The 26,123-nt window shown below is 43.1% G+C and overlaps 1 protein-coding gene, 1 non-coding gene and 1 pseudogene across 44 annotated transcripts in view; 1 reads left to right on the top strand and 2 right to left on the bottom strand.

The window, feature by feature from the left end:
* The window catches only part of AKAP13 (A-kinase anchoring protein 13), a 378,015-nt gene extending 362,081 nt beyond the window's left edge, over positions 1-15,934 (bottom strand). For 31 of the 43 annotated variants that reach the window (XM_078326957.1, XM_078326966.1, XM_078326968.1 and 28 more), the window contains exon 1: positions 15,737-15,934. The gene's annotated coding sequence lies outside the window, so the exon portion shown is untranslated. The remainder of the gene's footprint in view (positions 1-15,736) is intronic. The other 12 variants (XM_078326958.1, XM_078326963.1, XM_078326967.1 and 9 more) reach the window with 1 other exon arrangement.
* Positions 5,383-5,444, top strand: LOC118154975 (U7 small nuclear RNA). The gene has a single exon (XR_004745217.1). It is a non-coding gene; the product is annotated as a U7 small nuclear RNA (small nuclear RNA).
* A 1,206-nt stretch (positions 15,935-17,140) lies between the features above and the next one.
* LOC108593631 (small nuclear ribonucleoprotein G pseudogene) lies at positions 17,141-17,501 on the bottom strand (annotated as a pseudogene).
* Between the last annotated feature and the right edge of the window lie 8,622 nt (positions 17,502-26,123).

Here is a 26,123-nt window from a genome sequence, read left to right as displayed (position 1 = left end):
TGCTGAAGAAACCTCACCAATGTGAAAATATCCTCTGTCCCATTTCATGTTCAAGAGCCTAAGTTTTAGATCTTTCTCTGGCCATTCTTCTAGGACTCAGTGAAAGGTGAGTCAGCAAATACCATTTCACAGAACAAAAGAACTCAAGGGCAAAAGAAGAGCAGTAACCTGCTCAAGGTCACACAGTCAATTATGTGACAGAACCTAGCTAAACCGGGACTCGTGTCTCCTTCCAACTACAAACCTTGCCAAGTTAAAGCCATTTTACCAAGGGATGGAAGGAGAGGAGATGCAATCAGGTGACAAGCAGTAGTAAGAAAATTAGCAAAGTATCTAGTTACTGAGTTATTATTTCCTAAATCAGGAGTGAAAAATAAAAGATTTTCTCCCCAGAAATTAACATGTATGTGCAATTCATTTGCCAGAGTCTCTGCTCCAGTGACATCCTGGCTTTGAAAATGCTCAAAGGGATGAATTAAGGTAAGGACAATTCACATTTAAGGGACTATCGAAGAGAAAGCTACATTACGATTACTCAGGTCTTTCCCCAACCATACCACCCTGGGTCTTTTGCTGGGTCCACATAATCCGCTCCCTGGCAATACACAGGATATATGCACTCAAAAAACATGTTTGATATGAGCCAAACTGGCAAAAGCTAGGGGGTATAAGAAAAGATGATCTGAACTGCACGGTGCATACCTGTATTTTTCTTACTGATGGCTTGCTTACTCCTTTTCCCCCAACACTGCAGTACTACTAAAATGAACCTAAAAAAACTGGTTTTTCAACTTCCAATATAGGCTACACTAATTAAATGTTTGTAAAACACTTTGAAGATGTGAACAAATGTGTAAATGTTAATTATTAATGTCCATCCACAAAGCCTCTATACATGAAGGGAAATACAATTCTACTGGCAAGTTTCTGCTACTTTCAAGGCACAAATGTGGAAGCCTACCACATTTCTACGAATTCTAGGAAAACTGTAAGAGCAGACCACAATGATATTCTGTTTACAACAAGAACAAGCTGGAATTTTAAGCTGGCTACTTTGGATATAATTATATCAAAGTGAAAAAAATGTGACTTATGGCATATGTAATAAAACTAGGGTATGTTTATAGTCACAATGTCCCAGATGAAAGTGTTAGTTCACTGACTTGAAAGAAGCAAACTTAAATCTCTAAACCCTAGTTTTTTCATCAAAAAAGGGAGAGAGAAAAATATCTATGTTATAGGGTTGTTGTAAGGAATTAAGAGAATGTAAATGGGCCGGGGGCAGGGGCTCAGGCAAATAATACCAGCACTTTGAGAGGCCTAGGCAGGTGAATCACCTGAGGTCAGGAGATCGAGACCAGCCTGACCAACACGGAGAAACCCTGTCTCTACTAAAAATACAAAATTAGCTGGGTGTGGTGGCACATGCCTATAATCCCAGCTACTCGGAACGCTGAGGCAGGAGAATCACTTGAACCTGGGAGGCTGAGGGTGCTGTAGCCAAGACTGTGCCACTGTACTCCAGCCTGAGCAACGACAGAGCAACGACAGTGTAAACTCCATTCCCCCCACCCCAAAAAAGAGAATGTAAATGAATGTAGGCAAATACACGAAAGTTTTTTCTTCCCTTAAGTAACATTACTTTTTCGAAAACGCTTTAGTGTTAATTTAAAACACTTTTAAATTTAATCAATTTAATTACCTCAAAAGACCTCTCCAGACTGGACATACACACTACTCTATGCTCTAAGGATACACAGCACTATTTTGGCAGGAGTGCTCAAGCAAAAGCTTTGGCTATTACTGCCCACTGACCCATGCATGCCTTTAATCCTTGAAGAGAGGAAGCACCTCAGCCAGCCCTCAAGGCTTCATGTGATCAAATGAACACTTAGAACTCTATTTCCCAACTCGTTACCGTATTTTTTTTCCACAAATTAACTCCCAAACTGGGAAGCCTGATCTATAGTTCCTTTGTATTCTGAGCCCAGCCACTCTGTGTGAAAAGCATCCAAGAGGATGTACACTCTGTACAAAGCAACTAAAAACCCTTTTCTTCCACCTTGTTAAAGGTAAAAGAAATTATTGTCATGCAAAGTCACAACCGACTTCCCTTCTCCCACTCCAGAAACGTACCCACTTAGACAACACAGAACTCAAATGCCAATACAAGGGTTACAGATTTACAGATACCACCCAAGTCATAGGGTATGTTTTTAGAAGTGTTTCATAAATTACAGAAAATGTCAAATTTGTCAAAAGCCCCTGTCACATCCACCACCTTTACAGTTATCACCTGGGAAAAAGAATACTTCTAAAAATCTAAGTTAATGTTGATGGTATAATTCAGATTTTAAAACAAAACAACTTCATGCTCAGTTCAATTTTTCTGAAGAGATCTGCCCGCCACAATGCAACATAAAGTACCCTTTCAACAAAATGGCGCCACAATTACCCTGGTGGGAAGAGCATGTGCTAACCATTTTTCCAGGCACTGCTATGGACTCCTATCAAAACCACCCAGAGCTAGGTGCAGTGGGGGATGCCTGTAGTCACAGCAAGTAGGAAGGCTGGGGATGGGAGAATCACTTAAACCCAAGAGTTCAAGTCCAGCCTAAGCAACACAGCAAAAACTCATCTCTTTAAAAAAAAAAAAAAAAATTACTCTTAACTGATTCCCATCTATGGTTAAGATTATTAAGGGCTCAAAATTTTAAGACAACAGACTATATACATAGTAAAAGAATTGAATAAGTAATAGCAACCACAAACAAACGAAATCGATTACCCTAGAAACTCACCAACTGAGCACAACCTCAAAAAATATTATTAACTCATTTTATTAAAAATAAGAATAGGCCAGGTGCGGTGGCTCATACCTGTAATCCCAGCACTTTGGGAAGCCAAAGCGGGTGGATCACAAGGTCAGGAGTTTAAGACCAACCTGTGAAACATGGTGAAACCCATCTCTATTAAAAATACAAATATTAATCGGGCCTGGTGGCATGCGCCAGTAGACCCAGCTACTCGGAGGCTGAAGCAGGAGAAATGCTTGAACCTGGAAAGCAGAGGTAGCAGTGAGCCGAGATCGCACCACTGCATTCCTGCCTGGGCAACAGAGGGACTATGTCTCAAAATAAATAAATAGGCCAGGTACCGTGGCTCATGCCTATAATCCCAGCACTTTGGGAGGCCAAGGCAGGCCTATCACCTGAGGTTAGGAGTTCAAGACCAGCCTGGCCAACAAGGTGAAACCCTGTCTCTACTAAAAATACAAAAAAATTAGCTGGGCATAGAGATGGGCATCTTACAGGAGGCTGAAGCAGGAAAATCACTTGAACCCAGGAGGTGGAGGTAACAGTGAGCCAAGATCATACCACTGCACTCCAGACTGGGCAACAGAGCAAAACTCCATCTTAAAAAAAAAAAAAAAGAATATAGAGGCCAGGTGCAGTGGCTCACACCTATGATCCCAGCGCTGTGGGAGGCTGAGGTAAACAGCCTGAGTTTACAAGTTCAGGAACAGGCTGGGCAACATGGCAAAACCCATCTCTACAAAAAGTACAAAAATGAGCTGTGTGTGGTGGCACACACCGGGGGTCCCAGCCGCTCCAGAGGCTAAGGTGGGAGAATCGCTTGAGCCCAGAAGGCAGAGGCTACAGTGAGCCAAGACTGTGCCAGTACGCTCCAGGCTGGGCAATGGAGTAAGACCCTGTCTTAAAGGAAACAAAAATTAAGACAAAAATATGCACTGCAGAAAATCAGATTAAAAGTTACTCTTACCTACTTTGCAGTAGCCTCCTCATGTATGTGTATGTGAAGTACGTTCAAATGATACCTTTGCATCACATTAAAACGTTATCTCTCCACTATCACCAATATCCTTAGAGACTACAAATGGAAAATAGAGTTCACTAATATTTTTATCATGCTCAGAAAAGAAAAGTTTTCAGTATCTTTGGAGTCCTAACTAATTCTGATATAATATGCAATATAATTGTTTTAGGTCATACCAACTTCTTTCACTCATATCTGGCCTTCCAGATATGACATATAGTTATTACACATAGTGGTGGCTGTTTTATGATTGTCATGATTATTAGCTACTATGCCATGAGCCCTATTATGTGCCAGGGGCTTTATATATCCCTAATTCCCACTAAAATCTCCCACTCTCCCTTCTCTATCTACAGTTCTCTAATTCATACACCCAGTTCCGACCATCACTGAACTCCAGAACTGTATATCCAAATGCTTACTGATACCTTCACTTAAAAATTTCACAGATCTCAAACTCAGCATGTCAACAGGGAAATCACAATTTCAACCTCCCAGCAAACTGATTCCACAACTTCCCCATTTACCCGGTTGTGAAGGTAAAACACCTAGGAATCATCCTTAATTTCTTTCTTTTTAGAACCTTTTTCCAATCTGTAAGTAATCCTATCAGTTCTATTTTCAAAGTGTACATGGATTTAAACCACTTCTCACCACTTTCGCTGCTACCACCCTAATCCAAGCCACTGTCTTCTCTAGCCTGAACTACTGCACATCTCTTAGTCGCTCCGTTTCCACTACTGCTCCCTATGCCCAGAGTAAAAATTTTAAAGAAGCCTAAATCAACTCGTCATGCCTTGCTGAAATCCTTCAGTTGCTTCCCACCATACTTACGAGCCTATTTAATCTGGTCTATGGCTAAACATACAAACTGCATCTCCTACCATTCTTTCTCACATTCCAGCCACACTAGGCTCCCTGTTCATTCTCCCACCTCAGGTCCTTTGCACTTGATGTTCCTTCCAAACCCACTTTCCCTGAATCTTCATGTGGCTTGCTCCCTTGACTTTCTTCAGTTCTCTGTTCAAATCTCATCTCCTCAGGAAGGCCTTGTTTGACCTCCCCAGTCTCTGCTAATACTCTTTATATCCTTCCTAGAATTATCACCACCAGATATCACTGCAATTGTTTGTTCACTCTTTTATTTTCTACTTCCCTCAATAGGATGTAGTCTCACATTGAGTAGTAAGCCAAGCAGGCACACTGTAAAAATACATGAGGGCAGCAACTACAGATGTCACTGAATCCCCACTGCCTAGGCCTGACAAACAAAAGGTACTCAATATCTGAAAAAAATTAACAAACAAAAAAAATTAACAAACAACCTTACAAGGTATGTCATATAACCATTTGTAAAAAGACAAAAGAGAAGGTTGGATTTAGAGACAAATAACTTACATAAAGCTGCATGGTAAAGAAACAGCAAATGCACCTTAAAGAGCCAGCACTCTATCCACTCAGTCACTACAATTTGTAACATAAAGCATATATGCTAAGAAACAAAAACACAAAAGAAAGCATTTCTATACAAAAACACCAGATCACAAGTGTTACAGCTCTTTTAGAATGTGTCTAGTAGGTTTTCTGGTTTTCACTGGAAGACTCCCCAATAGGGAGCAGAAAATAATAGATGATAGTGATACTTCTCTTTCTGTTCATCATCACAGCAATTCATTTCTTTGATTAAACTGAGGTATGTACCATGTGCCTCTTCAACTAAAAGATATCTGTATTTTTTTGTATTTCCCAAAAAACAATGGCTGAGCTACTGTCAGAAGATATTGAACAAATACTTCTTTGTTATTTATACCCCCAAAGGTTTTGAGAATCCTGTAATGAAACTCTCAGCACCACCAACAAAGCATACTCACCCAAGGGACTTCAGCTGCTAACCATGATGGAGTAATTGGATCCAGACTTATCCTGGCATCCTCCCTAACTACCAGAAAAGTGGCCAAAATGTATGAAGCAGCATCTTTTAGAGCCTGAACCACACAGAACTGCAATCCCAAAGAGAAGGGAACAAAATGAGATTAAGTCCTAAAATCACTCCAGCTTTCTGGCTTGAGGTACCTTCTGGACCATGGTTCAAATGAGGAGGATCCCAGGCACAACATGGCAGCCCTGTCAAGTTTAGAAGACAAAGATAAGAGTTTGGGAAAGCTAAGGAATCTGAAAATTGCAGAGTACCACAGAAGAGGATGGAACTGCATGAAAAAGGAGCTCCAGAAATCAGCATAGAGGCCCCATGAGTCCCACACTGAGTAGTAAGCCAAGCATGCATATTGTAAAAATACATGAGGGCAACCAAAGAATCATCCAGGAACTGTAAGCTAAATGATCCCCAAAAGTTCACACAGGGCTGGGAGACATTTGTGTTCTCAACCGCCAGAGTAGAGTCCTCACAGGGAGTCCAATTCTTCAATGGAAACTACAGGGGCTTCATGCCTTAGTAATGAGGTGTAACAAGCAAGTAACTTAACTTGTCAAAACAAAGTCCAATACTCTTTTTTTTTTTTTGAGATGGAGTTTCGCGGTTGTTACCCAGACTGGAGTGCAATGGCACGATCTCGGCTCACCGCAACCTCTGCCTTCTGGGTTCAAGCAATTCTCCTGCCTCAGCCTCCCGAGTAGCTGGGACTAAAGGCACGCGCCACCATGCCCAGCTAATTTTTTGTATTTTTAGTAGAGACGGGGTTTCACCATGTTGACCAGGATGGTCTCGATCTGTTGACCTCGTGATCCACCCGCCTCGGCCTCCCAAAGTGCTGGGATTACAGGCTTGAGCCACCGCCCCCGGCCCAATACTCTTTAAAGCAATGGTTCTTGTGCTTGAAATAACTGTACCCGCAAGGAGACGTTTGACATTTAACAGATAAGGAATCAACAGCTATCATGAATATTACATATATGATCAAGACTCTATTTTAAGAATGAACATAACTGGAAACAAATGGAAGATGTAAAAAGAAGATTCAGTAGCAAACGGAACCCAAACACATGTAAAAAATAATACATCATGACCATATGAATATTATCACCAGAATTTCAATATATTACATACACCAGACTAAAGAAGAAAAAACATACAATTATCTCAATAAATATAGAAAAACCTTGGACAACATTCAATATCTATCCATGATAAAAACTCTCAGCAAACTAAACATAGAAGACAACTTCCTCAACTTTATAAAAGACATCTAAAAAACAAACACCTATGGCTAGCATTATATTAGTGGTCACTCAGTTTTTCCCCTCTAACATCAGAAACAAGGAAAGGATGCCCACTTGTAAAACTCCGATTACACATTATACTGAGGGTCCTAGATGGTTTAGCAAAGTAAGAAAAAGAAATCAAGCCAGGCACAGTAGCTCACATCTGTAATCCTAACACTGTGGGAGGCCAAGGTGGGTGGATCACTTAAGGTCAGGAGTTCGAGACCAGCCTGGCCAACATGGTGAAATCCCGTATCTACTTAAAAATATATATATACAAAAAGTAGCCGGGTGTGATGACATGCACCTGTAATCCCAGATACTTAGGAGGCTGAGGCATGAGAATCACTTGAACCTGGGTGGGCAGAGGTTGCAGTGAGCCAAGATTATACGACTGCACTGCAGCCTGGGCAACAGAGCAAGACTCTTACCTCAAAAAAAAGGAAAAAAAAAAAGGAAATGAAAACATACAAAGTGAAGACAAAGAAATAAAACTTGTAATCCCAGCACTTTGGGAGGCCGAGGCGGGTGAATCACGAGGTCAAGAGATCAAGACCATCCTGGTCAACATGGTAAAACCCCATTTCTACTAAAAATACAAAAAATTAGCTGGGCATGGTGGCGCGTGCCTGTAGTCCCAGCTACTCAGGATGCTGAGGCAGGAGAATTGCCTGAACCCAGGAGGTGGAGGTTGCGGTGAGCCGAGATCGCACCATCACACTCTAGCCTGGGTAACAAGAGTGAAACTCCGTCTCGAAAAAAAAAAAAAAGATATAAAACTGCCCTTATTTGCCAATGACATTATTGAAAAGCATCATTCACAACAGCACCAGAACACATGAAACACATGTATAAGATTTAAAAGTACATGCAAGGTCCAATTGCCAAAAACTACAAACACTAAAGAAAAATCTAAAAAGGTCTAAATAGATATACCATGTTCATGGCTCATTATTAAAATATCAATTGCCAATAACTGATTTCCAGCTTCAATGCAACACCAATCAAAAACCTCAGCAGGCTGGGCATGGTGGCTCACGTCTGTAATCCCTACACTTTGGGAGGTCACAGTGGGAAGATCACTTGATCCCAGTAGTTTGAGACCAGCCTGGGCAACACAGAGAGACCCTGTCTCTACAAAAATAAAAAAATTAGCCAGGCATGGTGGTGCACAGAGACCAAAGTGGGAGGATAGCTTGAGTACAGGAGATCAATGCTGCGGTGAGTGGTGATCCTGCCACTGCATTCCAGCCTGGGCAACCGAGTAAGATCCTATCTGTTTTTTAAGATGGAGTCTCACTCTGGCACCCAGTGGAGTGAAGTGGCACAATCTTGGCTCACTGCAACCTCTGCCTCCCGGGTTCAAGCAATTTTCCTGCCTCGGTCTCCTGAGTTGCTAGGATTGCAGGTGCCCACCACCACACTCAGCTAATTTTCTGTATTTTTAGTAGAGATGAGGTTTCACTATGTTGGCCAGGCTGGTCTCCAACTCCTCATCTCAGGTGATCCACCCACCTCGGCCTCCCAAAGTGCTGGGATTACAGGCATGAGCCACCATACCTGGCCGAGACTTTATCTTAGAAAAAGAAAAAGAAAAACCCAGCAGGATTTGTAGACATCAGCAAGATGAATCTAAAATGTACACAAAAAGGCAAAGCAACTAAAATACCCAAAAACAATTCTGAAAAATAACATAAGAGAACTTACACTACCTGACTGTAAAATTTACTCTAAGGTGACAGTAATCAACAGTGAGGTCATAGAGAAATGGAACAGAAGAGAGACTCCAGACACAGATCCACACATTTATGATCAATCAATTTGCAAAAAAAGGTACAAAGGTAATCAACAGAGAAAGTACAGTCTTTTTAAAAACTGTTGCTTGAAAAATTGTAAAACCACATACAAAAAAAAAAACTCAATGCATACCTTGTACCATTTAGGAAAATTAACTCAAAGCGGGTAATAAACCTAAACAAAATTTTAAATAAAACTTCTAGGAGAGCCGAGAATGGTGGTTCACGCCTGTAATCCCAGCATTTTGGGAGGCCGAGGCGGGCAGATCACTTGAGGTCAGGAGTTTGAAAACAGCCTGGACAACATGGTGAAATCTCATCTCTAATAAAAATACAAAAATTAGGCCAGGCGCAGTAGCTCAAGCCTGTTATCCCAGCACTTTAAGAGGCCGAGGCGGGTGGATCACAAGGTCAACAGATTGAGACTATCCTGGTCAACATGGTGAAACCCCATCTCTACTAAAAATACAAAAAATTAGCTGGGCATAGTGACACGTGCCTGTAATCCCAGCTTCTCAGGAGGCTGAGGCAGGAGAATTGCCTGAACCTAAGAGAGGGAGGTTGCAGTGAGCCGAGATCGCGCCATTGCACTCCAGCCTGGGTAACAAGAGTGAAACTCCGTCTCAAAAAAAAAAAAAAAATACAAAAATTAGCCAGGCATGATGGTGGTAGGTGCCTGTAATCCCAGCTACTCCAGAGGCTAAGGCAGGAGAATCACTTGAACCAGGGAGGCAGAGGCTGCAGCGAGCCAAGATCACGCTATTGCACTCCAGACTGGGTGACAGAGGGAGACTCCACCCCTAAAAAAAAATAAAACTTTGGCTAGGCACAGTGGCTCATGCCTGTAATCCCAACGCCTTGGGAGGCCAAGGTGGGAGGATCACCTGAGGTCAGGAGGTCAAGGCCAGCCTGACCAAATATGGAGAAACTCCATCTCTAATAAAAATACAAAATTAGCTGGACATGGTGGTGCATGCCTATAATCTCAGCTATTCATGAGGCTGAGGTAGGAGAATCACTTGAGCCCAGGAGGCAGAGGTTGTGGTGAGTCAAGATGGCACCAGTGCCTCCAGCCTAGGCAACAAGAGCGAAACTGTCTCTACATATATAAATAAATAAAATAAAACTTCAAAAAAATGAATAAAAAATAAAAACAAAATTTCTAGGAGAATATACCAGGGAAATTCTTTGAGCTCTTAAATTAGGCAAAGCTTTCTAAATTATTATACCAAAAGCATGATCTATTAAAAAAAAAACTGGACATCATAAAAATTAAGAACTTCAGCTCTTCAAAAGACATTATTAAGACAAGTAGGCCAGGCACAATGACTCATGCCTGTAATCCCAGCACTTTGGTTAGGCCGAGGCAGGCGGATCCACTTGAGAACAGGAGCTGAAGACCAGCCTGGCCAACACGGAGAAGCCCCATCTCTACTAAAATATAAAAATTAGCTGTACGTGATGATGCACACCTGTAATCCCAGCTATTCAGGAGGCTAAGGCAGGAGAATCACTTGAACCCAGGAGGCAGAGGTTGCTGTGAGCCAGGATTGTGTCACTGTACTCCAGCCTGGGTGACAGAGCAAAACTCCATCTCAAAACAAACAAAAAGACATTACTAAGGCAAGTAAAAACAGACTAGAAGAAAATATTTGCCAATTATATATTTGATCCCAGAGTATATACAAAGATTTTGAATAGACATCAAAGAATGACAACTAATCAGATGAAAAGATGCTTAATATCATTAGTCATTGGGCAAATGAATAAAAAGGCTACATTCTGTATGATTTCATTTTTACAATATTCTTGAAAAGGCAAAACCATAGAAACAGAAAAAGGATCAGCAATTTCCAGAGTCTGGGAGTAGAGAATGGGTAGACTACAAAAGGGCTCCGAAGAATTTTGGAGGATGAAGTCCTATTTGAAGCAGTGGTTATATGAATGTATACATGTGTCAAAACTCACAGAATGTTACACTAAAATGGCTGAATTTTAGTGAATGTAAACTATACATCTGAATAAAGAATGATAAAATAGAGACTAAAGAGACATAATGATGTGCTGAGTGAACCTGAATTTCACCCAGTCCTTTGAGACGGAGTCTTGCTCTGTCGCCAGGCTGGAGTGCAGTGGTGCAATCTTGGCTCACTGCAACCTCGCCTCCTGGGTTCAAGTGATTCTTCCACCTCAGCCTCCCGAGTAGCTGGGACTACAGGCAAGTGCCACCACGCCCGGCTAATTCTGTATTTTTAGTAGAGACAGGGTTTCACCATGTTGGCCAGGATGGTCTCAATCTCCTGACCTCATGATCCGCCTGCCTCAGACTCCCAAAGTGCTGGGATTACAGGTGAGCATGGTGTCCAGCCCAAAATTTTTTTTAATCAACTATAAAAAATATTTGGGGAACAAATAGAGAAAGTTGAATAGGTATAGTAATATTATAGAATGAATGATAATCTTTCTTGATGTGAATAGCTGCAGTTGGTTATGTAGAAAAAGGGTCAGCAAACTCCTGTAAAAGGCCAGCTAGTAAATATGTTCTGCTTTGTGGATCACACAGTCTCTGTTGTAACTAATCAACTCTGCCACTACAGCACCAAAGTAGCCACAGAAGAGTGACATCAATGGTAAAAATCTCACACTTTTCCTTCTCTCCCACCCTAGCATCCATATCATACAAACACACTGATACCCACCTTCCCCAGGCACTGAACACAGCACTGTTTGACAGAAATGGTCATACAATCACAGTATTTCAGTACCAGGTCCATCCTCTCAGCAAAGTTTGACAAAAACCATTCATCTTCTATTTATAACATCACAGTCAACTCACAGGTGGCCTAGAAAACTATAAATATGAGGGCAGACGCATGAAAAACTTCCTTTTTTGAAATAGAGTCACACTCTGTCACATAGGCTGGAGTGCAGTGGCGTGATCTCGGCTCACTGCAACCTTCACCTCCCAAGTTGGAAGCGATTTTCCTGCCTCAGCCTCCCCAGTAGCCAGGATTACACCGTCTGCCACAACGCCTGGCTAATTTTTGTATTTTCAGTAGAGACAGGGTTTCGCCATGTTGCCCAGGCGGGTCTTGAATTCCTGACCTCAAGTGATCCGCTGACCTCGGCCTCCCAAAATGCTGCAATTACAGGCGTGAGCCACTGAGCCAGGCCATGAAACAAACTTTCTTCCACCAACAGCTTTCTCCTCTCTCCCCATTTACAGCAGTAAGACAGCCTAACCTGGGAGAGAGAGTGAGAGAGGGAAGCTACTTCCAAATGGACGCCTGTCCCCCTCAGTAATAACCAAGTCTATTCAAGTGCTAGATGTTAACGTTAAATGAAGGGAACATCAAAAGTCCAAGTTTCTTCGCCTAGCTTTGTCAGGAATGTCTTTACCCTCAATCTCAAAAGTGTGGAACATCAAAAGTCCAAGTTTCTTCGCCTAGCTTTGTCAGGAATGTCTTTACCCTTAATCTCAAAGTGTGATCAAATATAATATTTAAAGGTTTACCCTCAATCTGTAAGTTTGTTCAAATTTTTAATGTTTTTACCCTCAATCTGTGTGATCAAATATAATTTTTAAAGGTTCACTATAATCTCTTCATACAAAAACTAATGAACAGATGAAATAAAATATATAGAAATGTCCTTAACAGATAAGTATTTCTAGAATGTATCTACTCCATCTCGTACTGTAAGTATTCTAAACTGTACTAGTATAACTGATTTAAATCGCTGCTTTTTTCTGTAAACGGTGGCACCTTTAAAGTGTTATCTTGAAAGGGAAAGAAGTGACTCGCTCATGTCTATGTACTGAACTAACACTGTTAACATCCAGTCCAGTTCTACCTTAAACAAGTCTGAGAAATAGACATAATCCATACTTATTACTTTTCAAGACTAAGGTTAAAAAAAAGGAAAAAAAGTTGGAACTAACTCATATCCTCTTATGACTGATATACTGAAAACAATCCATCTCTCACCGTTTTCTAAATACCACAGCCACAAAGAGCTCTACCCTACCAAGCCACTCTGCAAGTCCCACTCTCAAAGGAAGACTAACAGGTGACTGAGAAGATAAACTCACTACTGTTTCCATTATCCTTCAGTTCATCTGGCACCTTTGAGAAATGCATTTGGATAAGACTCACCAGTCTCAGGGCCCCTTATTTATGGACGAAATCGCTAAACCTCTATACTTAGAAGCATCAGACTTAAGAATGCTTAAGTCATGTAAAAACGTATCACAATTATTATCATTACAGCTACGAGGAAATAGCTACCTACTTCGTGTTAGGTACTGTAGTAAATACCTCACACAGCTTCATTTATTCCTGAGAACACTGCAAAGCATGTCACTAACCCTTAGGGGGTAGGAAACTGACGCTCTGACAGGCTATGCAACTGGTCAATGGAAATGTGCGGATCTGAACTTTACCTAGCTCCAAAGCATGTACTTTTTTCTAAAACTTCTCATTTTTTTTTTCCAATTTCCCAATGGAGGGAGAGTTGTGACTAGATTTGTCCAACAATTTTAATAATTTCACCAGCTGGGTGGGGTGGATCACGCCTGTAATTCCAACACTGTGGGAGGCTGAGGTGGGAGGATGGCTTGGGTCCAGGAGTTAGAGAAAGCTGGGAAACAGTGATACTCTGGCTCTAAAAAAAAAAAATAATTTCACCCAAGGGGTGGGGTGGGATTTCTAAATCGGAATCTCTTGTTGAAATCCTTAGAGCACTAGTTAAGCCCCACTTCTTTTCAAAAAATAACAGATTTTTTAAAAGGCTAAAAATCCTTTTAAAATACATTTCATTACAGAGCCCCAAGTTAACTGTCATTCTGAACAAGTCCCCAGAGTTAGTGGCTCCCTCCTGTGTACGCTAGCTACCACTAGGCAGTAAAAATAATTTACCCAATTCAAATACATACTCTGCCTGCACTATGTTAAAACTCTTTACTGACAAAGAGGGTACAAAGCTAAATAAGGTCTATCACAGACCTCAAGGAGTTAAAGGACTAGAGGAGTCCATTTCAGTATGTGTGCAGTTACCATTTAGTCAAGGCAGATGAAGTGTGAGAAATCCTAAAACAATTGTATCTACAGTGTAACACGCCATCACAGCCCAGGGAAGGAAAGCAACTGGTGTACTTGTGACGTTATGCTGTAAGTAGTACTTGTTTACATTATGTCTCCCTCCCTGACAATCCCTTCTAACCTCTGTCAACCTCCTCCTCCACAATCACACACACACACAACCACAAAACCAGGAAGGAAGGCCATCGAGCGAATATTCTGAATTCTAAAAGTGACGTTAGTTTTAAAAGTGCAATGTCTGTAGCTGAAGAAAATTTGTCTTTAGTTTCATCAGGCGAAGAAAGTTAGTTTTATAACACAAGGCCCACCAGAGAAGCCCAGGAACGCTTCTCCACATGACTCACTTAGCATGGGAAATCACTCAAAGCAAACTGACACACACAGTATTTCTCTAATTTTTCTTTTTTCATTTGCAAGTGGTAAAGGAACAAGTTAACGATAAATGACACTCTGGACATTTTCTTCCACTATGAATGACAGACATTTAAGCTAGTTCCATCTGGGAAACTCAAACAGAATTACGTTCATCTCATAAGCCACGAGAACCAAATTCACTGGGATACGAGCACCCAAAACTTGACAAGACTTGTACTTAATGCAGCCTGCAAATCCCCAAGAGTACACGATGGAATACAAGAACGGGAACACTGATTTATCTCAACTGATGTCAGCTCCTTCACAAACTTGCTAATAATGACCTTTTAAGAACTGCAACTTTTGTCCTCATCTGGGCAATCCAACGGTTTAGAAAAACTGAATAAACTGCTTCTTCGAAAAATAAAACAGTTGTGGGGGGGGCGGGTGAGGGCGAGTAGCAACAACAACAACAACAAAAGGCACAGTACAGTTTTTACTGTACTGAAGCAGTAAAACTCTCCAAATAACTTCAATAAGGAGTGTCACAGCAAAGAATGAACACCAAAATAAAGTTCAATCCAACTTTCACTGCGAATTCCTGAGTTCACAGTAGGACCTAGAAAATTAAACCCGACGGTATCACTCGACTGTAAGAACTTCCAAAACAAAACAAACCTATCTATCCCCTTTCTTGATTTAAAATAAAAGGGGGGGGGGGGACGTTGAGGGTTTTTCCTTTTTCAACTTCACAAACTGGTTGGCTTTGCAAAAAAAAAAAAAGGCAGTGAGCCATACTTACAAAAAAAAAAAAAAAGTGTTTTGTTTTGTTTGCTCTCAAGATATAGCTGCAAGTTGAGCCAGCTGCAATGGTCGCAAAGTGCGTGAGGACCGCACAGGTCTCCTGGGCCGCTCGCCTCAGACCCGCGCGGTTTCAGCCCGGCGGCGCCCCCGAGGAGGCGCAGAACGGCCCCGGCAGGCGGGCGCGGCCCGACGTGTTTACCGCCCGGGTCGGCCCCGGAGAACCGCTCCCTCGCGCGCGCAGCACTTGTTCGAGGCGCGCACTCCACACCGCGGCCGCCAGCCCCACGGCAGGAGCGGGCCCGCCCCCGCGGCGCCGACCCGGGGACCCGGGCCAGGGGTTCGGGGGCCTCACTGGGGCGACTGAGGAGGCCTCCGCGGCCGAGCGCGTCTCCGACCCGGAAAGCGGTGACTGACCCAAGCGGCGCCGCGGGGTGGGAAGCGCGCCGAGCCCGGAACAGACAATGCGGGAGAAGGGTGATGCGAAGGGAGGAGGGGTCCGCAGAGTAGAGGTCCCGGCGACGCCAGGCAACCCGTCCGTCCCGCCCGCCCCTAAAGCCCGCTGCAGACCCCGCCCCCCTCCTCAAATCAAAACTTCCCCCAACTCCGGCAACTAAGTTGCGCTCTCACCGTGCGGCTCCCGGGGCTCCCCCGCGGGCCGAGCTGGGAGAGCTCCTCACCTTCGCCACGGAGAAAGACAATAGGCGGCCGCTCCACCGGTGGCGGCGGCTAAAGCAGTGGCGACTGAGGCGAGCAGTGGACACTACGGTATCGGCGGAGCCCAAGCGCTCCTCCGCGGCTGCTCCGGCTCCGCGCTCCCCAGAACACAGACCCAGCCTGCCCGCGCATGCGCAGCAGCCTGCCCGGGGTGGGCGGGGCACGCGGGAGGGTTATAAAGCCCGAGAATCCTCCAGTGAATACACGCGGAGCCAAGGGCTACGAGCTGGGATTGCACGGCAGAGCTGCCCATTCCGCTCCACGACACCAATAGTAAGGCTCCTGGGCGGGGCACGCAGGTTGCTAAGGGAGGCTGAGGTTGACCGCCGCTGCTGCTGGCGGCAAAGTGATCAAAGTGGGGTGGCCGGCTGAGGCTGCTCTGGGAAATGCCCACCCACGGTCTCCTCTCCGCCCTGTCTTCAGAAACCGCCCTTCCTCTGTGTGCCAGTGGTTACCTGAACTGTAGCACTTAACCACACATCCTGAAATGATTTACTCCTCTATTTCCCCCACTTCAAATCAGGAAGTGGGGTTTAGTGTTCTGTGTCCACAGCCTAGCAGAGTCACTGCTAGGTATTAAACAAGTGTTGCATGGATGCACGGTGCTATGGCGGAATCACGATTGTGACAGTGCATTCCGTGGCTACTAGATCACCACAAAGTCATTCCGTGTTCGAGCTGCAAAGGACCTCAGAAATCATCTGGTTGCTTTGAGAAACAAAATGTAATCTATGTACCAACTGTGGCCGAGGAGAATATATTAGCTGGTACACGAAGAAACTTCTTTTTTCAAATAGTTAAGTGTTGTAGTGCTCATTAGGAGGGGAATGCCTATCACGTCAAACCATTGTTTCATTAATGTCAAATAAAAAGTGGCAAAAAAAAAAGTGTACTTCAAAAAAAGTGTTAAGTAAAAACTCTTCTTGAAGTACACTTCAAGGAGGAGGAGGAGAGAACCCTCTGGGGTGCTGGTTCTGTATTTTGACCTGGGAGGTGGATAACAAAAGCATATACATGAATGAAAAATACATCTAGTGCACTTTACACGTTTTATTGTTTTTCTTTTTTTATTTTTCTTTTCCACAGCCAGTAACTTTACACGTTTTAAACATGTATTTTTATTTTTATTTCACATTTAACAAGATTTGTCCACTTTAATGCATAAAATCAGTGTCATCCAGGAAAATTCATGTCAGAAAAAATTGGAATGAGAGCTAATATTCTATATTCAGAACATCGGAGAAAACATTTTTGACTATTACAAAAGTTTATTTAACAAAAAGTCTAATATGAAAATGTACATGACCAAATTTTTACATCATAGTAAAACAGGCCCTATAGAGAGAGGATATGGGTTTCTCTGCTGAACAGCCATTATTTATACTCGTTCCAAGGCTTCTAACATGATGATGCTACTTCCTAGTATTACCACCACTCCAATATTGTTCTGTTGTCCGCTAGTTGCCATCTCCACACATTCATCTATCACAAAATTCATAAATGGATCAAATCCCCGCAATATTCCTTGGACATGTCTGCCACCACTTAATTTCAATGATAACTTCTTGTCCATAAATTTTTTCAACTCGGGAGGGTGAGCTTTGCTCATGATGGCTACTCCGCGGGCACACAGAGGACTTGGAACGGTTAAACATGTATTTTAATGTCAGCTCTTAAAAATCTGGCACGGGATACACCCCCCACCCAAAAAAAGAATGCCAAGGACTGCCATTTGGGAAACACTGACGCAGGCAGGCTCACAGCAGTGACCAAATACCTGAGAAAGGGTATTATGAATACCTGATGTGTGTAACAAAAACTTCCATTGTTGGCCGGGTGGGTGCGGTGGCTCACACCTATAATCCCAGCACTTTGGGAGGCCGAGGTGGGTGGATCGAGAGGTCAAGAGATAGAGACCATCCTGGTCAACAAGGTGAAACCCCCGTCTCTACTAAAAATACAAAAAATTAGCTGGGCATGGTGGTGTGAGCCTGTAGTCCCAGCTACTCGGGAGGCTGAGGCAGGAGAATTGCTTGAACCCAGAAGGCGGAGGTTGCGGTGAGCCGAGATTGTGCCATTGCACTCCAGTCTGGGTAACAACCGCGAAACACCATTTCAAAAAAAAAAAAAAAATTCTTTTTCTTTTCAAGACATGTTCTGTCATCTAGGCTGGAGTGCAGTGGCACAATATTGGCTCACTGCAACCTCCACCTCCTGCATTCAAGCAATCCTCCCACCTCAGCCTTCCAAGTAGCTAGGAGTACAGGTGCGTGCCACCACACCTGGATAATTTTTTTTTTTTTTTTTTTTTTTTGTAGAGACAGAATTTTACCATGTTGAACAGACTGGTCTTGAACTCCTGAGCTCAAGCAGTCTGCTCACTTTGACCTCCCTGGGATTATAGGTGTGAGCCACTGTGCCTGCCCAAAAAATTTTAATATCATTTGCCATTTAGAGAGTCTAGGAATTTTTTTTTTTTTTGACTGAGTCTCACTTTATCACCCAGGCTAAAGTGTAGCGGGGTGATTTCGGCTCACTGCAACCTCCACCTCCTGTGTTCAAACCATCCTCTCTTGCTTCAGCCTCCTGAGTAGCTGAGATTATATGTGCCTGCCACCATACCTGGCTAGTGTTTGTAGTAAGACAAACTGCCCTAGATGGTTCCCTCTACCTAGAAGATCCATCCACAGCATCTTTGCCTGGCAAATTCCACAAACCTTAAAGGCTGACTCAGGAATACCACCTCCATGAAGCCCACTATTCCTTTATTGGGAAGAGGCCAATCAGTCACCAACTTACAGGAATATAGTGCTGAGTCCCACTTTTATTCGGGAGCTGCTTTCACAGTTAAGTAGAGCTCTAGCCTAAGATGTCTGGAAACAGACAGGGAAGCTGTCCTTCACCGCTCTCTTCTACCTCTTTATCCTCACATTCACTGCCTTTCACACAAAGCAAGCACTTTGCAAATGCCAAACTGCCTAAATGCAGAAACTCATTCAGTCTGAAAAAGGCACTGGGAGAACATTTTTAACATTTCACATCTGTGTCTCAATTTGTAAAACCTCATTGAGATTTATGAAAGAGCTGCTTAATTTTGTTTTCTTTCCCCTTTCTGGTTTTGATTCAGATTTGATGGGTCTCTGTCACATCAGCTTGAAAACGCTTTCTGCTAATGCACTTAGTCTTGACCTACAGACCCCAGTGGGTGGATAATTCCCAGCTAAGCTATGGCTGGAGCTCCATGTGGGGAGGACTCGGCCTCAGCATACCTTAGGGACAAAGCTTATGACACAAGATACTCTTTAGCTGGGGTAATTTTAGCTGGTCTCTAGAAGGGCATATCAGGTCTGTTTGGAAATCTACTTTACTTCTCTTTGTTTTTTCTTCTAAAGATCTCTATCTTTCCCTTCATTTTTATTTTTTGAGACGGAGTCTCTCTGTGACACCCAGGTTGGAGTGCAATGGCTCGATCTTGGCTCCCTGCAACCTCCGCTTCCCAGGTTTAAGCGATTCTCCTGCCTCAGCCTCCTGAATAGCTAGGACTACAGGTGCACACCACTAAGCCTGGCTAATTTTTGTATTTTTAGTAGAGATAGGGTTTCATCGTGTTGGCTGGGCTGGTCTCAAACTCCTGACATCTAGTGATCTGCTTACTTCGGCCTCCCAAAGTGCTGGGATTACAGGTGAGTGCCACTATACCTGGCCCCCTTTTGCATTTTATTTATTTTATTTTATTATTATCATTTTTTGAGACGAAGTTTTGGTCTTGTTGCCCAAGCTGTGGTGGAATGGCGCAATTTCGGTTCACCACAACCTCCACTTCCCAGGTTCAAGCGATTCTCCTGCCTCAGCACCCCGATTAGCCAGGATCACAGACATGTGCCACCATGCCCAACTAATTTTGTATTTTTAGTAGAGACGGGGTTTCACCATGTTGGCCAGGCTGGTCTTGAACTCCTGACCTCAGGTGATCCACCTGCCTCAGCCTCCCAAAGTGCTGTGATTACAGGCATGAGCCACCATGCCTGGCCCCTTTTTTGCATTTTAAGTACAACGCTGTCTTCTGATTTTCTTCTGCAGGTATTCAGCAATAGAAAGATGGCAGTCATAACATACACACACACACACACACACACACACACACACACACACACAGACTGATTTAAAAAGTTAGCCCAAACCTAACTTCAGCAGGGCTGCCAAGTCAGAGAGGAAAAATAACTTTCAGGTTGGGCCCTTGGCTGGTCTATGCTGACAGTTCCACACATTCCAGCTTGTCACTTGCCTCTGACTTACTTTCCTAAATACTTCCATCCAGTTATGCCACTTATCACCTGCTTAGTATATGACACTTCATCAGCCAAGACAAATGTCACATTAGGAAAGCCGTCCAGCGAATGAGGGCAATAAAAGACAAAACACAAAAAGTTTGGGCTTTTTCTTTTCATCCACTTTCTAGTTCTGCTTTCCAAATCTTGCCTGTGGCTGGGGCTGGTTGGATTCTTTACTATGCGTGAGCGTGTTGTATTTGGAGACAGATCCTCCAATAAATGGGTCCTGATTGGTAAGACAAACTGCCCTTGAAATTCAAAAACCCTGACAGTAAATTGGATCAAAAGTAGTAACAGTGATGAAAAACAAATGTTCACAAATACGATACAGCTACCAAAAATGAGGTCACTGGATTTTCAGGGCACTTTCTGTAGACTTCTCACATAAAAAAGAAAAAAATCATATTTTTTTCATTAAGTGAACTAAATTATTTTGAAGGTGAGAAGCTGACATCTTGGGTTGGAGCCAGAAATAGAAGGCAAGCACTGGTGTGCCTTAATGGCAAGACTTTGCGGTCATTAACTACTTCTGCTAATAAATTTCAGGGTTAGGTTACAGCCTTTCTCACTTCGGAGGGGCCTCTTGGAACCTGTTTCTCAAAGTGAAGATAACTGTCTCCGGATTTGGTAAAAAGCCGAAAGCCCCTGTTCATACCATGAGTACCACTGATTTTGTTCTGCAGGTAAAAGAAGAGCCAATCAGTAACTCTTAGTGTCAATATTTCTATTCAAGTCCAACCTTCCCCCCTCTCTACTAAATTCCACCTAACCCGAGGTTCTTGGACAATTTTAATTTTTGAAGATGTTACTTTCTCTTTCCATGGAGGAAAGGAAGTTGCGTATTATCATGAGTTCATAAAAATAAGTCAAATCTGGCCGGGTGCAGTGGTTCACACCTGTAATCCCCCCACTTTGGGAGGCCGAGGCGGGCAGATCAAGAGGTCAAGAGATCGAGACCGACCTGGCCAACATGGTGAAAACCCATCTCTACTAAAAATACAAAAATTAGCTGGATATGGTGGTGTGCACCGTAGTCCTAGCTACTCAGGAGGCTAAGACAGGAGAATCAGTTGGACCTGGGAAGCAGAGGTTGCAGGGAGCTGAGATCATGCCATTGTACTCCAGCCTGGGTGTCAGCTGTAGTGCCAACTACTGGGGAGGCTGAGGCAGGAGAATCACTTGAACCTGAGAGGCAGAGGTGTCAGTAAGCCGAGATTGTGCCACTCCCACCTGGGCAACACAGTGAAACTCCATCTCAAAAAAAAAGCTAATCTGATCATGTTATCTGGCTGCTTGGAATCCTTTAAAGATTCTCCATACATGTCATGTTTAAACCAAAATCACATAGCTTAGCCACCTAGACCCTTTGTGATCTGACCTCTTTGTCCAACTCTACAGCCTCTGTTTTAGCCCCCTCTTCCTCAATACAATCCGTATGGCCCTCCTGTCAGAATCAAAGGTGATTTCCTATCTTGTGCCGATGCATATGCTGTTGCCTCTGCTGGTGAAGTGATCCTCACTCTTTCTTTACCAGGTCTACTCCTGCTTGCCCTTTCTGGGTCTCATCTGCCCCACTTCCCACCAGGCCTTACTTCCAAACAGCAACACACACACCCCTCACATGGTTTCTGAGAATCCTATCTGGACACTCTTCCTGAGATGTGCTCAGCACCCTATTTTTGCCTTCATATATCTCACAACAATCGTCTTATTTGTCTGTGTTCCAATGTATTGGTGATCCACACCTCATTTATCTATCTCTAGATCCTGGTTCAGTCCCTAACACAGAATAAGTGCTTAATCATTTTTATTGAATAAAGGAATAATTGAATTGCCCATTTCTGTTTCTAGAATACACAGTGTCTCAGAACGCCCTTCTGTACATTTCTGATCAATAAATCCTATGTTAGAAAGAGTAGATGACTTTACAGCTCTAAAAAGGACTTTCTCTTTTTTTGAGATGGAGTTTTGCCTTTGTTGTCTAGGATGGAGTGCAGTGGTGTGATCTCAGCTCATCGCAACCTCTGCCTCCCAAGTTCAAGCGATTCTCCTGCCTCAGCCTCCCGAGTAGCTGGGATTATCGGCATGCATCACCATGCCCGGCTGATTTTGTATTTTTAGTAGAGACAGGATTTCTCCATGTTGGTCAGGCTGGTCTTGAACTCCCAACCTCAGGTGATTAGCCCACCTCAGTCTCCCAAAGTGCTGAGATTACAGGCATGAGCCACTGTGCCCGACCAGAAGGACTTTCAAATATAGAAAGGAGTTCAGGTCAGCCCAGAAGATTGGGCAACCAAGATTACAATTAACCATGAGTCAAACACTGTCCTATGCACGTTAGCATGTATTTTCTCATTTAATCTTCTTAACAACAATAAAGTGTAAGTCTTGTTTTCTCTGTCTTATAGATGAATAAACTGTCCAAAGCCCAAGCAGCAAGGGACTCATTTCCAGGTTTTTTTTTTGTTTTTTTTTTTTTTTGAAACAGGGTCTCACTCTGTCCCACAGGCTAGAGTACAGTAGGGAGATCATGGCTCACTGCAGCCTCAATCTCCTGGCTCAAGCAATCCTCCCAACTCAGCCTCCTGCATAGTTGGGACCACAGGCATGCAATCATGCTTAGCTAATTTTATTTATTTATTTATTTGTAGCACTGGGCTCTCAACTATGATTTCTAGGCTAATTTGGAGCTCCTGGCCTCAAGTGATCCTTCAGCCTTGGCTTCCCAAAGTTCTAGGATTACAAGTATGAGCCATCATGCTCAGTCCATTTCCAGGTCTTTATTTACTTATTTAATTTTTTTGAGATGAAATCTTGCTCTGTTGCCCAGGCTGGAGTGCAGTGGCAGGATCTCAGCTCAGGACAACCTCTGCCTCCCAGGTTCAAGCGATTTTCCTGCCTCAGCCTCCCAAGTAGCTGGAATTACAAGTGCCTGCCACCAGGCCCAGCTAATTTTTTTTTTGTATTTTTAGTAGAGACAGGATTTCACCATGTTGGCCTGGCTGGTCTTGAACTTCTGACCTCGAGTGATCCACCCACCTTGGCCTCCTAAACTGCTGGATTACCGGCATCAGCCACCACCCCTGGCCTTGTCTCAGGTCTTTATGATTCTAAATTCCTGTTCTCTTTTCATATAGCATGATCACACAACTCCTTTTTCTTTCTTTAGGAGAATCTGGGTGAGAAGAACATTTCTGGGTTGTCTTTTGAAAGAAATAAATGCAGAATTATTGAGCCCACAGGACCCTAGGTCTGTCTCAGGTTGGAGCACAAGGTCATTCTGACCCTTCCTGACAACTGCGTTTACTCATGAAGTTCAGATTTAGAGAAAGAGATTGACCTAGAGAAGACGGGGAAAACCCAGATGAAGGAGACACTTTTGACAAGACTTTTCTTTTTGGCTTAAGTCTCTACAAACCGATGTCATCGTTTTTAGCATGGCATGCTCTAATTGTTTTGATATTTTATTTTTGGTTAGTTCATGTTGCAGATATTATTATTTTGAAACGGAGTCTCGCTTTGTCACCAGGTCAGAGTGCAGTGGTGCAATTTCGGCTCACTGCAACCTCTGCCTCCTGGGTTCAAGTGATTCTCCTGCCTCAGCCCTCCAAGGCACCCACCACCAGGCCCAGCTAATTTTTGTATTTTTAGTAGAGATGGGGTTTCACCATGTTGGCCAGGATGGTCTCGATCTCTTGATCTCATGATCCACCCTCCTCAACCTCCCAAAGTGCTGGGATTACAGGCGTGAGCCACCATGCCTGGCCACAGATATTATTTAATAATATGAATGAATACATCCCTTCATTTTGGAAGCATTATATACATCTTTCCCGAGTTCTTGAATACAGTGATGAGCAGAACTGAACAGGTGCATTTCCATCTATTGGCATTAGGACTGTTTCTGCTAGAGTAGAATGAAGTTTGGTAGTTTGGTCAATGACCATAATTCCACTCACCCACCCAGTCTGCGAGTGGAATTGCACATTAGCACTGCCCTCTTCCCCCAGGGCAGTCCACTTCAGTCCACTGGAGTTTGTGAAACCAGCTGCACCTTGGCAAGCCCTGGCCTGGGATTAATTTGGCAGGGAGGTTATTCAGAGACGTCTCTGACTCATAACTTTGGGGCCAACTCTGAGCACCAAGCCCCAGCCCTGCCCTCTTTTGATTTTTCTCCATGCTGATTCATTCTGGGTTGGGACTTTATTGTCAGCAATCGTAATTGCATATGGGTGGAACATGGATTTTAAATATGACAAGGAGCCAAGTCTAGGGCGTCTGCTAGCTTTGTTATTAATTGTGTCATTTTTTATTAATTGAAAAAAGGAAGGAAAGAAGGGATGATAGGAAGTAGAGAGAAAAGAAGTAAAAAAAACAAAAACAGGAAATATCCCACCGACCCAAGCTAGAACCTATTCTCTTCCACCCTCTATATTTTTCTCAAAGCCCTTGGAAAGACTTGTCCTGAATCTTGTTCACATAACAGGAAGCCAGGTACAGTAGACAAATATGGCTGGGTGCAGTGGCTCATGCCTGTAATCCCAGCACTTTGGTAGGCCAAGGTGGGTAGATCACCTGAGGTCAGGAGTTTGAGATCAGCCTGGCCAACATGATGAAACCCTGTCTCTGCTAAAAATACAAAAATTAGCCAGGCATGGTGGTACCTGCCTGTAATCCCAGCTACTCAGGAGGCTGAGGCAAGAGAATCACTTGAACCCAGGACTCAGAGGTTCCAATGAACCAAGATTGCACACTCCAGCCTGGGCAACAGAGCGAGATTTCATCTCAAAAAAAGAGAAGAAAGAGTATAGATTTTAGGTTAGCGTATCTGAATAATTACGTGATAATGGGCAAGTTATGTAAACCTCTTTGAACCTCTGTTTCCCAATCTGTAAAACAGCAATAATATTTACTAAATAATGATATATAGTATTGTCACAATGGTTAGAAATCTTCTATACAAAGTGCCTGGCACATTAAAAAGCATTAATACCTTGCAAATATTATTGTTACAGCTATTTTTATTAAGGGACCCTTTGAAACAGTGAGAATGTAGCCTCACAGAACAGACTGAAAGTTTAAATTTCATTCCTCTGAAATTGTGGCAGAATGTTCTACACTCCCTTTGAGGGAAGACTTGGGAATGTGTAAGTACAATGTTGGTTGCGTCTCAGGGACTGACTCAGGCTGTGGGAATATTCGAAACAGTCAGTATAGGAGAGGATCAGCCAATAAACAGAAGTCAAGTGTTTGGGGAAGCAGTAGGAACTGAAGATAAAGAGCTCCCTTAGTGCTGGCAGCTCCCCATTTACTAAAAGAATAATCTTGTACAAGTTGCATAAATCACTAGGACTTAGTTCTCTTATCTATGTCTTTCTCTTTGGGTTGCCATGAGGATTAGAGGAGATCGCACATGGAAAGTGTCTAGCACAAATTAAAATGTTTAGTAAAGAATTATCTCACGTGTGAAGGAGAGACAGATTGAAACATACCAAGCTCAAGGGTAGCATAGACTTAGGAGCAATACTACCTGGTTCCAAGCTGAGCTCCAGTACTCTCTGTCTCACTTTCTCATCTGTGAAATGGATATAATAGCTTCCTTGTCTGTTACCACATACATGTGTTAGGAGGAATAATTTTGAGTCAATATATGTAAAGCATTTATAATATGGTCAAGTACTATATAAATAAATATTAAATAAATACATAGAGAAGTCAGTGCTAGGATAAGAACAGATGGCAAAACCAGAAGGATAAAAAACAAAATTGAGCTGGACACAGTGAAGTGTACCTGTAATCCCAGTTACTTGGGAGGCTGAGGCCAGAGGATCAGTTGAGCCCAGAAGTGTGACACCCAGCCTGGGCAACACAGTGAAACATCTCTATATAAATAGATAAAATTGTTCACTCTTGACCAGAGTGGGCCATAAAACACAGAAGCTATAGTGGCCAGGCACAATGGCTCACGC

The sequence above is a fragment of the Callithrix jacchus genome, chromosome 6 (assembly GCF_049354715.1).
Source record: "Callithrix jacchus isolate 240 chromosome 6, calJac240_pri, whole genome shotgun sequence".
Lineage (NCBI taxonomy): Eukaryota > Metazoa > Chordata > Mammalia > Primates > Cebidae > Callithrix > Callithrix jacchus.
Note: the sequence above shows the minus strand (reverse complement) of the source record. Positions and strands in the feature narration are given on the sequence as shown.